General features: G+C 43.6%; 1 long non-coding RNA gene across 6 annotated transcripts in view; it reads left to right on the top strand.

Moving 5' to 3' along the window:
• Positions 1-5,539: 5,539 nt before the first annotated feature.
• Positions 5,540-14,694, top strand: part of LOC311604938 — a 76,108-nt gene continuing 66,953 nt past the window's right edge. For 5 of the 6 annotated variants that reach the window (XR_014781751.1, XR_014781753.1, XR_014781754.1 and 2 more), the window contains exon 1: positions 5,662-5,909. This is a non-coding gene — a long non-coding RNA (uncharacterized lncRNA). The other variant, XR_014781752.1, reaches the window with a different exon arrangement.

Here is a 14,694-nt window from a genome sequence, read left to right as displayed (position 1 = left end):
ATTGCTCAGCAGCACCTTTCCCACTGACTGTCTCCCTGACCCGTGTGGAGGCAGGGTGTATTTTTAATTTTTATTTTTTGGCAGGGTGTATTTTAAAGCATAGGATCACTGAGAAATGTGTAAGTGCAAACTTCCTAGATGACTGCATCCTTTCTCCAATGTGGTCATATTAATTATACAAATTTTTCTTAGCTTTACTCTTACCACCTGATGAAAACTATTTTTTTTAAAAGAAAGTGTGGAAAACTGGAGAGGTATGGCTCTGCGTATTATCTGCCTGTCGTCTTACCAGAGAACCCTGCTCCTGGCATGAGTGTCCACGGTTTTGAAGAGAGAGGAACTCACAGTTGTTACAATCTAGATGTGGAAGTGCAGCTTGTGACCTTGATTTCAATTTATGTTTCCTACTATAGTCACCACCTTCTTTCTCACTGGTAGGAATTTCTTTCTACCAAAAAAAAAAAAAATGTCTAGCAGGCGTTGCTCATGGTTTTACAGCCTTAGGTGGGTTTCTCAAATCTGAATTCCCCCACCCCAAATGTTGTAGTCCATCTGAGTGAGTGTTCAAATTTACTAGTATATCATTTGATAAATCTTTTAATCAATACTTTATTGAAACAGTTATGGCAGAACCTGCTACAAGAGTTCTTTTCTTTTCTTCTTTTTCCAATTTCAGATACAAATGTTTACAAATATCGTTGCTCTTTACCCTTGACAATATTACTGAGGCTGTGGTTTGTATAGTGTTGACAACTTCCTGATATAACGGTGCTGGGCAGTAGGAGCTCCAAGGAGAAGTTAGGTCATGAGGGCTTCATATTTATGGATAAATTAATGTTTGTATTGAGGGAGACTCATGTTATAAACAAATCTGGCTCCCTTAGCCTTCTCCTAGTCTTATGCTTTCCTGATCTTCTCTCCTCTGAATAACGTGGCAAGAATCTTGAACAGACACCTACCCTGTGGTTCTCAGGCCCCAATTGTAAGGAATTGTTTTTTAATCTTTATAAATTATCCAGTTTCCAGTGTTCTGTTACAGCACCCAAAGTGTGCTAAGAACACATGCGTTAAATGAAAAGACAATGCATAAATCCTTCCCTCTTTTTGGTAAGGTGCTTGCCTGCTGTGTAGAGCAGACCCAAGTCTGTGAACAGAGCCGAGCTCTTACAGAAGACTCCTTAGAAAGGGGACCACAAGTCATGGATGGAGCAACATAGTGGATATGCTTCTCAACAGCAGGGCATGGCCTTCTCCTTCTCACAGTCACTGAAGTGTGAGGTTATTCAGATAAAGCCAATGTAATAAAGGATTATTTTAGGCAGAGGGAGGGAGAAGGATGGACCTGCAGAGAAACTGTACACTTTCAATTATTTTTGTCATTTTTACTTAAGAATAACTAACTCATTACTTTTCTCTAATGTATAGCATACATACACACATGCGCGTATGTTTTAAGGCATCCTATCTTGTATTTGGCCTGTGAACAAATACATAGTAATTATATTGCAGTCACTATTCCTACATTTTTGGCCTGTGTTTGGTAGGTTTACCTGGTTGGGTTGTACAGTACTGAGGCAGGGGATGTATATTATGTCTACAAGACAACAGAAGGTGAGATCTTGAACTGTTAACAATAGAAACCTGAGTCTACTAGTATACACTAAATGACAGACTGTATGGAAAATTCTGTTTATACCAACAGGGGAAAGGCTACAATTTATGAAGCTCTAAATGAGTCAGTCATCAAGGTTTCTTTTTATGGAGGAAGATAATATTAACAGCTGTTCCATTGGACTCCATTTGCTCAATTCAATAGGAATTTTCTAATGGTTTATTTATTTAAGGTTTTACATCATGTAAACATTTTTCTCTGATTGTAATATGCATTTGGATCTCACAATTCAGGTTTACACTTCTGTGATGAGATGTTTTTGTGTGTGCATTTTTGATCCAAGGAAATTGTTGAAGCAGAGCTGAGCTGTTTAAGAACAAATGGCTGATGGAAGGATGGTCAGCGAGGAGCAAAATCCTATTGACATTTTGTTCTGATGTTAGCAGTGTAACCTCCTTCCCTTCCCTTCTTTGAAATCCCTGGTCACATGGTTTCCTTCCCTATTAGCTTCTCATATCTCTCACTGCTCGGTTTCCTTACATACTTTGTTAGTAAGCACAGACTGCATGCTCTGGTAACAAAGACTTCAATGGCTTCTCAGTATGAAAATTGTTTCTGGCTCTAACCTAACGCCTCACACCAGCCAGCTGGAGGTTCTTCTGTTGGGGCCTTTGGAGAAGAGAAGCCTCCGCATTGCAAGGGGAAGCACCATTAGAAGCCGTGCCCTTCACTGCATAGGGAAACAGCATTACATCTCACGGCCATTCAGTTGGCACACAGGAAGAGGGACCGCGAGGGCTCTGTAGACTTTGCTTCTCAGGCTGGAAGTGGCACACAGATCTCCCGTGGGAACTTTCTGCAGAGGATCCGTGAGTGGGTACCGGATCTCGAGAAGGAAGTAGAATGGATAGTAGGTGAATCACAACAGCCACACCCGATACTAGAAAAATTAAAAGGGGGAACCCATCTAAGAAAGGATTTCGATAAAATTTTCCACAGCCCTTATTTAGGTAGGTGTTGCAGACCTAGGTGCCTCTGGTTCTGTCTTCAGTCACTCTCCCCTGCAGACAACGAGGCTCTCAGGGAGCATCACCAAGACAGCTTTCTAAGACAGAACCACCCATTCAACAGGTGTGCCCATCTTGATGGAGACCAACTGAGCTCGGGTGGGAGTCCTTCCTCACGCTCTCTCCTACTCAAAGTTTTGCCAATATTGTAAGTATCTCTGTGTGTGTGTGGGGGGGGGAGTGTGAGGATTGTAGCAGTCAGCTACAAAAATAACCAGGCAAAAAGAATTATCTTGCTTCAAGGTAGATAGTGCAGTTTTTAAAACTGAGGAGTTTTAGAGACTTGAGAAGATAGATATACATAGAAGAGCAAACTAATATAATGAAGATACATTTAGAGAAAAAGAAACAACGGCTGATGGATTAATTAATGAGAATTAGGAAGGTGATTGATAGAGATGATTATCTGACACATAGAAAGAGCAATGCCTTACCCTCCTGGATGCAGTGCAAAGAAGAGGGTTAGAAACAGTTAAAAAACAGCAAAGATATGAAAGAGTGATTCAGAGGGCTGGCATTCTCCGTATTGATCTGGGACCACAGTGATGTTGGCAGATACTCTGAAGACAACTTTACTGGATTAAAGAGAACTTCTGCTGGTCAGAAGTGCCTGTGAGTTCTGAATAGGATGAGAGAGGTGGGGGGGAAGGAGAGGGAGAGAGAGAAAACAGCAACAACCAGGCAAGTAAATAAAAACTATTACTAAATCCAGCCTATGAGGTCTGAGATAAGAATGGGTCAGAGAACATTCTGGATGCTTCTAGAAAGGGAGTAGGAAAAGAAGATAACTAACCAATTGGTCATATGCTTGAGAATCAGCACAGATGTGCCTGTATTCACAGAACTGAAAGCCTTGACAATGTCAACGCAGCCTACAGAGAGAGAAGACGGAACGCAGCCCACGTTTCTATGTTCTTCTCTTTCAACTTAATAAGAGGAAGAATAGCAACTGAATTTTAGTTGAGATGCATCAATGGGGAAAAAAGGTGCCAAGTCTAGTGACTTGAATTTGATCCTAGGGATCCACTCCTGGAAGGAAAGAACTGACTCCCAGAAGTTTTCCTCTGACCAGCACATGCACACTGTGCTTGTGTGTGCTCATACACATGCACCCCCCCACACATACAGAACAATACATATGTTTAAAAGATTAAATCCTATACAGTATCAATAACTATTGAAATGATGATAAAATTTTTTTGGATTTTTTTAATGGATATGAATGTTTTGTCAGTATGAATATATGAATACCTGGTACCATTGGAGGTCGGAAAAGGACACCAGATCTCCTAGAAGTGAAGTTGCAGAAGCTAGTGAGCCACCATGAGGATGCTGGGAACTGAACGTGGCCTTTCTGCAAGAGGAGCAAGTGCTTGTAAGCCCTGAGTCATCTCTCTAGCCCTATGGGGATCTTTTAAAATTATGCAAAATTTCATTTTTTTTAATAGAAATGTAAGCAATAATATAAGAATTCCCAGCGGGTAGTCTCCATGTGGAGGGCCTCAGACTTGATCAAAAAGCATCGTTTGGGCCCACGTCTTCTGGTCTGCACCTTTCTCTGGTTAGTTCAGCTCAGGGGTAGGGAGTGCTGCAGGTGCACTGGGAAGTTGAAAGAAGAGGATGGAGTGGAGTTCTAATGTGACTAGTCTTTTGAGCTTACCACTCTTAGTTTTTTCTGGGTGAAATGGGTGGGCTGTATTAAATGAAAGGATGGAATTGTGTTTGCAGCACTCTGGGAATCACGCACAGTACTTGGATATCATCTCTTGGGATGGGAGTATCTGGGAGAAGGCTCAGATTGCACAGTTCCATCAGAGCAACTGTGCTTAGACCTGCTTTTAGATGTGCGTGTCAGATCTCATTCATGCAGGCTTAGATTTTTCATTCCTGTTCCTATGATTCTAAAATCCTAGGACTTTGTAATGATAACTCGATATCTATATCTATATCTATACACACACACACACACACACACACACACACACACACGGAAAGAGAGAGAGAGAGAGAGAGAGAGAGAGAGAGAGAGAGAGAGAGAGAGAGAGAGAGAGGAGCATGCTGAATATTGATGAACAATTGCTTCTTTTTATTCTAGCTGAATGAATTAAGAACAAAGGTTGGTTTGGCATGGACATACATTTCTAACAGGTGAAAAGGAAGGGTTAAGCTGAGTATCAGTGTTGTAGTCCTGGCTGCTGGTAAGCACCACGTTTTCGGATCTGTGAAAATTTTTGTTTTCTAAATAACTAATATCCAATCAAAGGTCTGCAAAGGTTTTGTTGGTTGGGCTTTCTGGTATGCACAGAGCTCTATTTATTGGCAAATTTATGCTTTTTTTTTTTTTGCTTCTTAGCAAATGATAATGTAATGTAGTTTAATTAAATCTCTCCCTGCTTACTCTGTCATGTACTTCTTGACAGTACACTTCCCCCTTTCTGCTGTCTGTGAGATGACAGAGATGACAGAAAAGAGAACTACTGCTTGGGCTGCGCGACTGCCTGGATGTAAATTAATCTTACATTAATCTCAAAAAACATCAAATTAAACTAACGTTTAATGAAGTTTAGGCTTTAGGAAGCAGTTGTGGCTTCCTTTGGTATTTCAGTGCAGCAGCTGCAGGCTGCGTAGGTTCATACTCATGCACCACACGGCAGCTTTTCTGCAGTAGAACGCCGTAGTCAGGCTCGCTGTTTGAACTTCTCATCTGCTATACTGGAGAGGAAGCTTCTTTTTCGTAAAACGTATTACTCTTTGCTCTGCTATTATGTAAGTAGTAGCTCTGCCTAAAGTTTGTTCCTTTAACCATTTGTTAGGCGGCACCCGGTGCTGAGATGAAGAAACGACTGGGCTTCTGCTTACCGTCGTTATAACGTCATGGATGTTGTACTGTAACTGCCCCTGTGGCCAAGCAGAAGGGGGGCGGGGCGTCTGGCAGGCCGTTTCCGTGCCATGAGACCTCATTTGCCTGACCGAGAGGTAACATAGAAGGGGGCGGACAGGAAATGAAGGTGTGGAGATAGTAGGGATACCAGGCATATTACGTCTGGTTGTGACAGTTTTGCCTTTTAATTTGTTTATATACATCTATGCAAGAATAACAATATAGATTTAAATTGTTCTTAGAAGACCGGTTTTCTGATAAGCCTCCCTTGGTCTTCTGTTAACGCTCTGGATATCAACCTGTTCTGGAAAGAAATCTACTGGGGAAAGCATAGGCCATCTTCACAAAGGTAAGAATAATTATTCAATTAACAGTGAAAAATCAGAGGGATATCTGCAGTGTTAAAAATTGGGTAAAACCTACAAATTTAGAAGCAGCTAATTGCATTGACAAGGTTTTTGTCATTCCTAACTCTTGGTCAATGACACAGTATTTTAAAAGATTTACATGGTGTTTTCACTACTCTCTTTGACTCAGAGGTTTCTCTTTCCAGATAGACCTGGTAAAGGGCAAGAAACCGACCAGAGCCTAGCGTGGGCAGGGTGGGCACAGAGAGCACCTAGAGTGGCCAGGGAGTGTGTACAGAGAGTCTAGAGCGCACAGAAAGCCTAGAGTGCACAGGGTAGACAAGCTAGCTCCATGCCAGATAGAGGAGAGGAAGCCAGCTTGCATAGCATTTTCCATCTTCCCTGCACAGTAGAACAGCTACTTGTAGGTGAAGCCAGAATGCATCCATGTGGTGAGCTAGCTGCCTGTAGCATGCTGTGATTAAGCGAGGTAAGTGCTGAAAGGACAGGAGCAAATCTTCTTTATCTACTAACGCATTTACATGAACCTGGTGCTAGATGGCATGAGACAGGAAGGACTCAAGGCTTGATAACACAGAATGTAGAGAGATAGGAGGGGAGAGAGAGAGAGTGGAGGGAGAAGTGAGAGATGGGGAGGAGAGAGACACACATGAAAGAGGAGAGAGAGAGAGAGAGAGAGAGAGAGAGAGAGAGAGAGAGAGAGAGAGTTGTAGTTAAATTTGAGTCACCAGAAGGGTGTCATACACTGTCCCACACATATTCTACAATTTACTGCGGCATTGTCTCCTTACTGATAACCTCTATCCTTCATCTATCCTTCCTCCTTAGGAAAAAGAATCCATAATTGTCTCTGCTTATTTATAAAGCCTCTGTGTTCTATCACCTCCAGTAGATATCTGGAACTACAGGCAGTAGAATACTATTCATCCTGTTTATATATGGTTATATGATGAAACTTGGACGTTAAGTTCGGTAGAAAATTAATTATAGTAACTTATAATTAAATAGAGTAATTTAAATAAATTTTTTGGCTATTGATAAATAAAATAAGGGTTCCTTGAATGCAAGCCCCGTGATAATGAGATAACCTATGGTTTAGAGTCAAGAGGCCTACTAACTAACTGTTGGTGGGTAGCACATACAATGTGGATATTTTAGACAAGTAGAATCACATTCTGAGTAAGATGGCGTGATGGTTTATCATGTAGCTCAGAATTATAAACAGAAGAATTACTTCTGTAATTCTTATTTAATAATCCCAGATCAGCTAACCATAGCTATCTCAAACTCTGAAAGGTGAAACGCAGAAAAAGAAATAGGAGTGTGAGTCTGCATCGTTAGCAATGGGAATGCCTTCGGATGTGTTCTTGCTTATCTCGACACACAGGCTCATCTTTTGGGAGACTCTGGTGAATAAATTCCTCTGTGATACCTTAACTTGAGTTCTTGATTTAAGAAGAATTAAATAGTTCTTGGAGGTGAGGTCAACATTGACAAATAGTTTGTCTCTTCTGCCCTTGCTGTGACAGTACCATGGGAAGACCAATTTCTCCTCCTGTTTCTTCTATTGTGAAGAGCCTGTAGCCCATCTTGAACTTTATCTTTTCTACCAGCCTTTTCTGATGCCCTGTCAAGTCTAAGAAGCTTGTGTACTTGCTCTGACAGTCTCTTCACAGGATTCTAGGTAGTATATGTAGGGATGCACATTTTGAGTGGAAAAGGACCTAAATGGAGAGTGAGGAAACCAGGTATATGAAAGTCTTCGTGACTGTTTATTTATAAATTTTCAAATATATAAAAATGACTTAATCATCTGCTGTATTTCATTTGGTCTATCACTTAACGAATATTATTAAGTTGACCTGATTCATACTAACTAGTTTTTGAACATAAGCAGGACTATGGTGCATTGAGAGTGTAGCTTTTACACTTGTACATGCATGAGACTTAAAAAAAAAAGTCATGATCAGATTTGTCTAACATGTGGTCTACAGGCTGCATGGATGCCAGGAGATCAAGAACAAAGCCTAACATAGGAAGATGACATCGTATCACAATATCAAGATGTTGGATTCCCCTAAACAATGCTAATCTTTAACCTGGTTGATTAGTTTGTTATTGTACTATTCACACATTTTAGGCTCAAAGCATATTACCGAAAAAATTTTTATAGAGTGAGCAAAAATGACTAAAGCTAAGACTTGGAAACAGGTGGTAGAGAACAGGTGGTCATTGTCAGAACATGAGTGGTTGTAGGAGAAAATCAGTGGTGGGAAAAACTGCTGGTACATGTTAGGATAGATTCCAAACTCTTAAACCAGAGTCACACCGCTGTCACACTGTCGGGAAGTTTTCAAGAATGGGAGCCAAGCGGCTGTGGGAGACGACTCGGTTGCTGAGGTGCTTGCCACACAGACATGAAGATCTAGCTTGCATCACGGAAGTAGAGGCAGGTGAGTCCCTGGAGTTAGTGCTGCCGTGTGCAGTTTTTAGAGGGAGACTCACAAGTGAGGGTCTAAGTTAAAGACACACTATGTTTCCTTAAACTTGTAGTGCTGCACAGAAGAGGGAGGGCTTATTTCTCTTATCTGCTGGTCACCATCCCTCTTGAACTCTCACAAATGTATGCCTGCCTTAGACAAACCCAGTGGAAAGGCGAGCAGGCTCCCTCGATTCCTTTGGAAAAGCACAAAAAAGCCTGCCAGGAATGTGTGACCTATACAGAGACTCCTACTAGGGTTTTTTTTTTTTTAAATAGATTATATATTTATCATTTCCCCATTTTCCTGAGTGATCACAAACCAAAGCTTAAGGGGTAGAGCAGAAGCCTAGCAAAGTAATGCATAGTCCTAGCGCCTGGGAGTCTGTGTAGGCAAGAGCATGAGTCCCAGGTCAGCATGCGCTACACAAGGAATGCAGGGCCAACTTGGGCTGCATAATGAGGCTTGTCACAAATAAGCAAGCAAGCAAACCAACCAACCAACCAACAAACAAACCCAAAAGCAAGCAAGCAAGCAAGCAAGCAAGCAAGCAAACCAACTAACAAACAAACAAACAAACAAACAAACAAACAAACAAACCCCAAAGCAAGCAAGCAAGCAAGCAAGCAAGCAAGCAAGCAAGCAAGCAAGCGGCCCGCCGAACAACAAAAACACTCCAGCTTGTTACTGGCTTGAATACCAGCTATCACCCACAAGCTCATGTGTTTGAACCTTTGGCTCCCAGCTGGTGGCGCTGTTGCGGGCAGCTGTGAAACCTTTTGGACATGCAGCTAGCCAGCAGATGTAGGCTGATAAGGATGGACCTTGAGGACGATGACCAGCTGCTTCGTGTCTGGCTCTCTGTTTCTTGAGATGCCAAGCTGTAACAAGCCCCACCACAAGCTCCTGTCACCACAGATGGCGCCCCTAGCCACCAGGCCGTCTAATCCACGACGAACCACAGCCTAGACAGTTGTGAAGCCAAAAAAGAAGCCTCTCTCCAGTTAAGTTTGGTCTCTCAGGTGTTTTGCTACAGCAAAGAGAAAAGCGGAACAAAGGTAGAGCTAGCAGCTGTGAATGTCAAAGACGCTCCTGGGCACCTCAGTGGGAGCTGCTTTTACCAGCACACGCAGTGCCTTTCTTTGAAACGCTCTGTGAGCCCCCGTGGGAACGTGGCTTTCTGAGGCCGAACGTGAAAGTTTTCCAAGGTTCTCTGTTTCTCTGACAGACCACGGAACTTCTGGGGGCTCTAATGAAAGGCAGGCTGCTATTGCTGTCATGTCAGAAGCGCTGTAGCCAGGAAAGGCGACATGATTTCATGGCTAATGATTCCCTCCCTAATATCAGTGTGGGCTGCAGTGAGGATAACCAAGTTGAGCTGTCTTAGATCAAATGATTCAATTAGGCCAGCTGTCCCTATTTGTCATGGCTCAACTCGCTTTCAAATTACCTTTCCAAAGTGCATACGTGCCTTAGTATAGAACTTAACAGCTCAACTGTTTTGCAGAAAAGGGAGACTTAGACATGATTAGGGGCAAAGTCACTCTTTTCTCTTTTACCCTCACAGGCTTTTCTTCTCCAGGAGGCTTCTCCACATTGGCCGACCCATTCTCCTGGGAGGTCTAGTACCTGTTTGCTCAACTCAGCTGCTGCCAGGAGGGGTTTTGTTTTTTTGTTTTTTTTACCTTGCAAGCCTTGGAAGCAATTGTGGACTAGAACTTGTTAATTCAGAAAAAAGAAGCATTGGCCAAGAGATTTCTAGATTGCTAAGGAAAGTAAGGCCAAGGTTCACAGATTTTTATTGTTGTTGTTGTTTTGTTGTTTTGATTTTTTTATTTTCTGACTAACTCCCAATCCCTCCTACGGCATTGGGGAAAAAAGAAAATCTGGAAGTCTGGATATCTGGATCGCAGGGGGAGGGTCTCATGGATGGGAAACATTAACCTCAAACTGTTGAGATCAAGCGGACTCTGAAATGAAAGTGTCTTTGTTTCTTTTTTAAAATTTATTTATTTATTTATTCATTCACTTCATTTTATATCCTGGGCATAGCCCCCCCCTCTCCTCGCAGTTCCACCCTCCCTCCCACATTCACCCTCCCCTGTTTCTCAGAAAAGAGAAACAAGCCCCAGACCCATTCACCACCTGACCTCATCAAGTTGATCAGGACTGAGTTCATCCTCCTCCCCTGTGGCCTGGCGAGGCAGCCCCATCAGGAGAAGTGGTGGAAAAAACAGGCAACAGAATCCTTGTTAGAGATGGCCCCTGCTCCCCTTACTAGTGGACTCCCTTGAAGCCTGAGCTGCCAATGTATGTAGAGGACCTGGGTCCAGTCCATGCATGGCCCTTGGTGGGTACTTCAGACCCCACATGTCCCTCGGGACCCTGGTTTGTTGGCTTTGTTGGTCTTCTTGCGTAGCTCCTGTTACCTTTTGGTCTTTTTCTCCTTCCCCTCACTTTCCCGCTAGACTCCCTATGCTTGACCCAATCTTTGGTTGTGAGTCTGAGCCTCTGTTTCGAGGTGCTGCTGGGTGGAGCCTCTCCGCGGACAGCTCTGAGAGGCTCCTGTATAAAAGCATAGCAGAGCGTCCTTGATGGTGTCAGGGGGAGCATTTTCCAAATGCTTCCAGATGTTAGTCATGAAGAGCCGCGAGCTCTAGGACTTGCTCCCTCAGCCCGCCAGCGTTGATTGGGTCTAGATAGAAGTTGGAGCATGTCTGCTGGACCAGAGCTGAAAGCAAACATTTAGGGGAGAAAAGGAAAAGTTGTTTATGTTGATTCTTTGCTATCGGCAGAGAAGAGCATCAGGTTGCGAAGGGCAGAGAGCTTTGGGAAGGGCCTGCAGTGCATAGGAGACATGGCTGTTGCTTCCAGATTGATTGGCACTGTGAGAGGTGCTTTAGATCAGCATGGGAAGTGAGTAGAGTTTGGGCATCTGCTGACTTAATCCGACTTTCGCCATGAGCCCATATCCTTCTTACTGGTCTCTCCTTTCTTCTACTCGCCAGCCATTTTTCATCACCTTCAGGACACCTTGAAATCTTCTTCTCTCATCAGAATATTGTTCACGGAGCTTTGGGGCTCTGTGTCAGAGCACATGTGCAGTATATTGCAAGGCTCTAGGTCCAACCCCAGTACAAAGGAAATAAAGGAAGGAGGGGAGAGAGATGAAGAATTTTATAGTTTTCATATAGGTTCAACAAGAGAAGATGTTGTTAAAAAAAAAAAAAAAGGACAGTACTGTAACTGACCTCCCCTAGAAAAGGCAATGAGACATTCACAGCCTTAGCGTTTCTGTGTGAGCAATCCCAATACCCTGGGGACAATGGCCATTCTACTGTAAGGCACTGGTTAGATAGCAACAGTCTTGAAGGGCATTAGGGATGATGAATGAACTCCCCCCTCATAAAAACAAACAAAGAAACAAACAAACAACCCCCCAAAAAACAGTTTATAAAAGCAAGAATTGGAACCAAGCCGTAGGATCCTAATTACCAGTCAGAGGAGAAATCAGACCCAAGCCTGATCCCTGGCCCTGGGAAGAGATGGGGACTGACCTTGAATGTCCAGAGATTATTAATACATAATGATCCAAACCTGGTGCCCAGACCACCAAGCCTTGCGAGATGGCTGTGAGCAGGTGGGTATCTGATAACACAGACATACCATTTCCCCTCCCCATGCCCTGTGCCCTAGAAGAGTCAGACTGAGTGAGGCTGCCATCATCCAAACAGCAAACAGTTCGTGGAAGTTCTCTTTTCCAGAACTTGTTAGCTTGCCTAAACCGGAAACTGGCAAAATGACCTCTCTAGACACTGTCCACTCTCTCACTCTCCTCTGCACTGTGATATGCTCTGTCTTCACTCTGTGTGTCATCTCTTAAATCTTTAGAGAGGAATGTAGCATGAGTAAAACAGACCAAACTCCAGGGCCCTGGTCTAAAGAGAGTGAAGACCCATAACTGGTACTTGAATGAAGTGGTCAGGGAAAGGGCTGACTGTTTATGAACCTAAACATACAGATATGAGAAGGGAAAAGGGTGGTGACTGCCACGTACACCCTGTGGTGGTTACTTTAGCATTTTGAGCCTGCAGTTTCTAATCTGTAAATGGAGGAGCAGGAGTCCAAGTGAGCTGACCAAGGTCCTGCCAGCTCGGCTTCTCCCTAGCACTAAGCTGTCTTACCTCAGACCTCCTCTTGCATTCATAACTGGAATATGAGTGTCCAGGCTTCAAAGTGGATGGTCGGAGGCCTTTATCACTCACCCGCTGTCCCACCTCGCCTAATCCACTGTTTCATTTCCACAGCAACTTTGCTACCAATTTCTATGTTCTCCTAACTAGGGAAACACCTGCCTGAAGACACAATTAGCCCAGTTCACCCCCTGTTAGAGTGAAGCTGTGCTGTATGACATATCAAGTTCTAAAATAGCTCTCAGTTGTGGACCTCGGGCTCTTTAACAAGCCTCCTCCAGGTGACCTCCTTCCCTGCTTTGCCCCGGCCTCGTTTCCAGCCTCCCTGAAGCCTAGAGCTTCTGCTGCGTGGACCCGCCAGCCATGGTGTCTCCTGTTCCAGCAACACCAGCTAGGGTACCTTCAGGGCTCAGGAGGATGCAGGAGCATTCTGAGACCTGCTTCTTTCCACCTCTTGGTGACTAACTAGGTTAAATAAAGATGCCACGGTGTGGAAAATGATGACCTAGGACTGGCTGTTGACAGAGGAAGGCTTTTTATCAGGTGCCCTGCTCTGCTGCCCTGACACTAAGGAGGCAGGCCTCCTGGGGCTGGGTGCTGCCATTGGTGCTGCTGCTTATGGGAGAGAAGCAGAGTGGGACCTTCCTTCATTCTCCCTGCTAGGAAGGCATCCATGAAGGATATGAAACCTCTCCGTGAGTTTGCGATAATCTTATACGTTTTTACATTTCATAGCAATCTTTATGCCTCAGCTCCAACAATTAAGTCAGGGGTGCCTGGCATCAATTTTATTATAAACACATAAGCATGGCCCACCTCTCTGTCCACAGCTGACTGTAGCCCCACTGGAGCCGTTCCTGTAGGATATGTTCCTTCAGAACCCATGCTGCCTACTGGAGACAGTGTTGTAGGCATTCTGTGTCCTGGGCAGGTGGTATATATGTCAAATCATACTGTCCACCTTCTTTCTTTGGGGGGTTGAGTGTGGGATTTTACCCCTTGGGAGGCCTCTGGGATCGCCTGTTCCATGAGTTTGGGTCCAGTAACCCTTCAACCTTATCTCACGAAGCCATGAACTTTTCCTGTTAGAGTTCAAATGCCAGCTTGTTTGATTACTCATTTCCCTCTGTTGGGTTGTGAACCTCCACAGGGACTACTAGGCTTTGGTCAGTCTTAGACCTTCCAGGCATCTGCCTTGGGTATCTGATGGCCAATCTACTTTGCTTTGGTACTCACTGAGGGGATGGACATTAGAACGAACTCACTGTGTTCACCAAGGCTGGGAGAAGTTACAGTTCATTAAGTGGCTCTGCTTTCTGGTGCCTGAAGAACTCCAAACAGCTTTGATTCAAAATGTTGGCAAAATAGACTGCCTCCACTATTTTGACTTTTTCAGAAACGAATTGATGAGGTAATGCATTTTGAAGCAATGCCACAGAAATATATCATGCTGTGCTTTTAACACTGAAATACGACAGGGACCTTGTGCTCTGGCTTGAGTCCTGGTTATAGTGATGAGCAGTTTGCTGACTGGTCTCATCCCAGAAACTAGACTAGAAAAAGGGGATTTCTTTGCATATTGCTTTCTCTTCCTTTATTTCCTTTACGATATGTAGGAAAAGGAATTGACATGTGAAAATATGAAACTTGGTATAAGAAAGTAGGCAGCCAGGCCAACCATTGGTATTGTGACATTTTTCTTCTATTTATTTGTTGATACTTGTTACTTGATTGTAAAACTCAGGAAAAGTCCTGGTGGTCCCTGATCAGCTAAACTACAGTGCTCACACTTGTGGAGATGCCCAATTGAAGAATGACCTGGATTTCCTAGGTGGTGAAGCATCTTATCCGTGTCACTCCACAAGGCTTGCATTAGTCTCCCAGTGAACACGCAGCATGATCTGTTCCAGGCCCGGGTGAAAAGTTACTCAAAACTGCAAAAATCAGTCTTCAAATACAATCTTTGTCACACCAGAAACTTAAACCATGCAAAAATAGGTTGCAGGCTATAGTTTCCTAAGATCTAACTTAAACAATGTGTACATTAACAAATGGTTAGCCCTCTGCACCCACAGATTTAGCCAGCCTTGGAT

This window comes from Acomys minous, assembly GCF_964271855.1.
Source record: "Acomys minous genome assembly, chromosome: 9".
In the NCBI taxonomy this organism is placed as follows: Eukaryota; Metazoa; Chordata; class Mammalia; order Rodentia; family Muridae; genus Acomys; species Acomys minous.
This window is presented reverse-complemented; position numbering and strand designations above follow the sequence as displayed.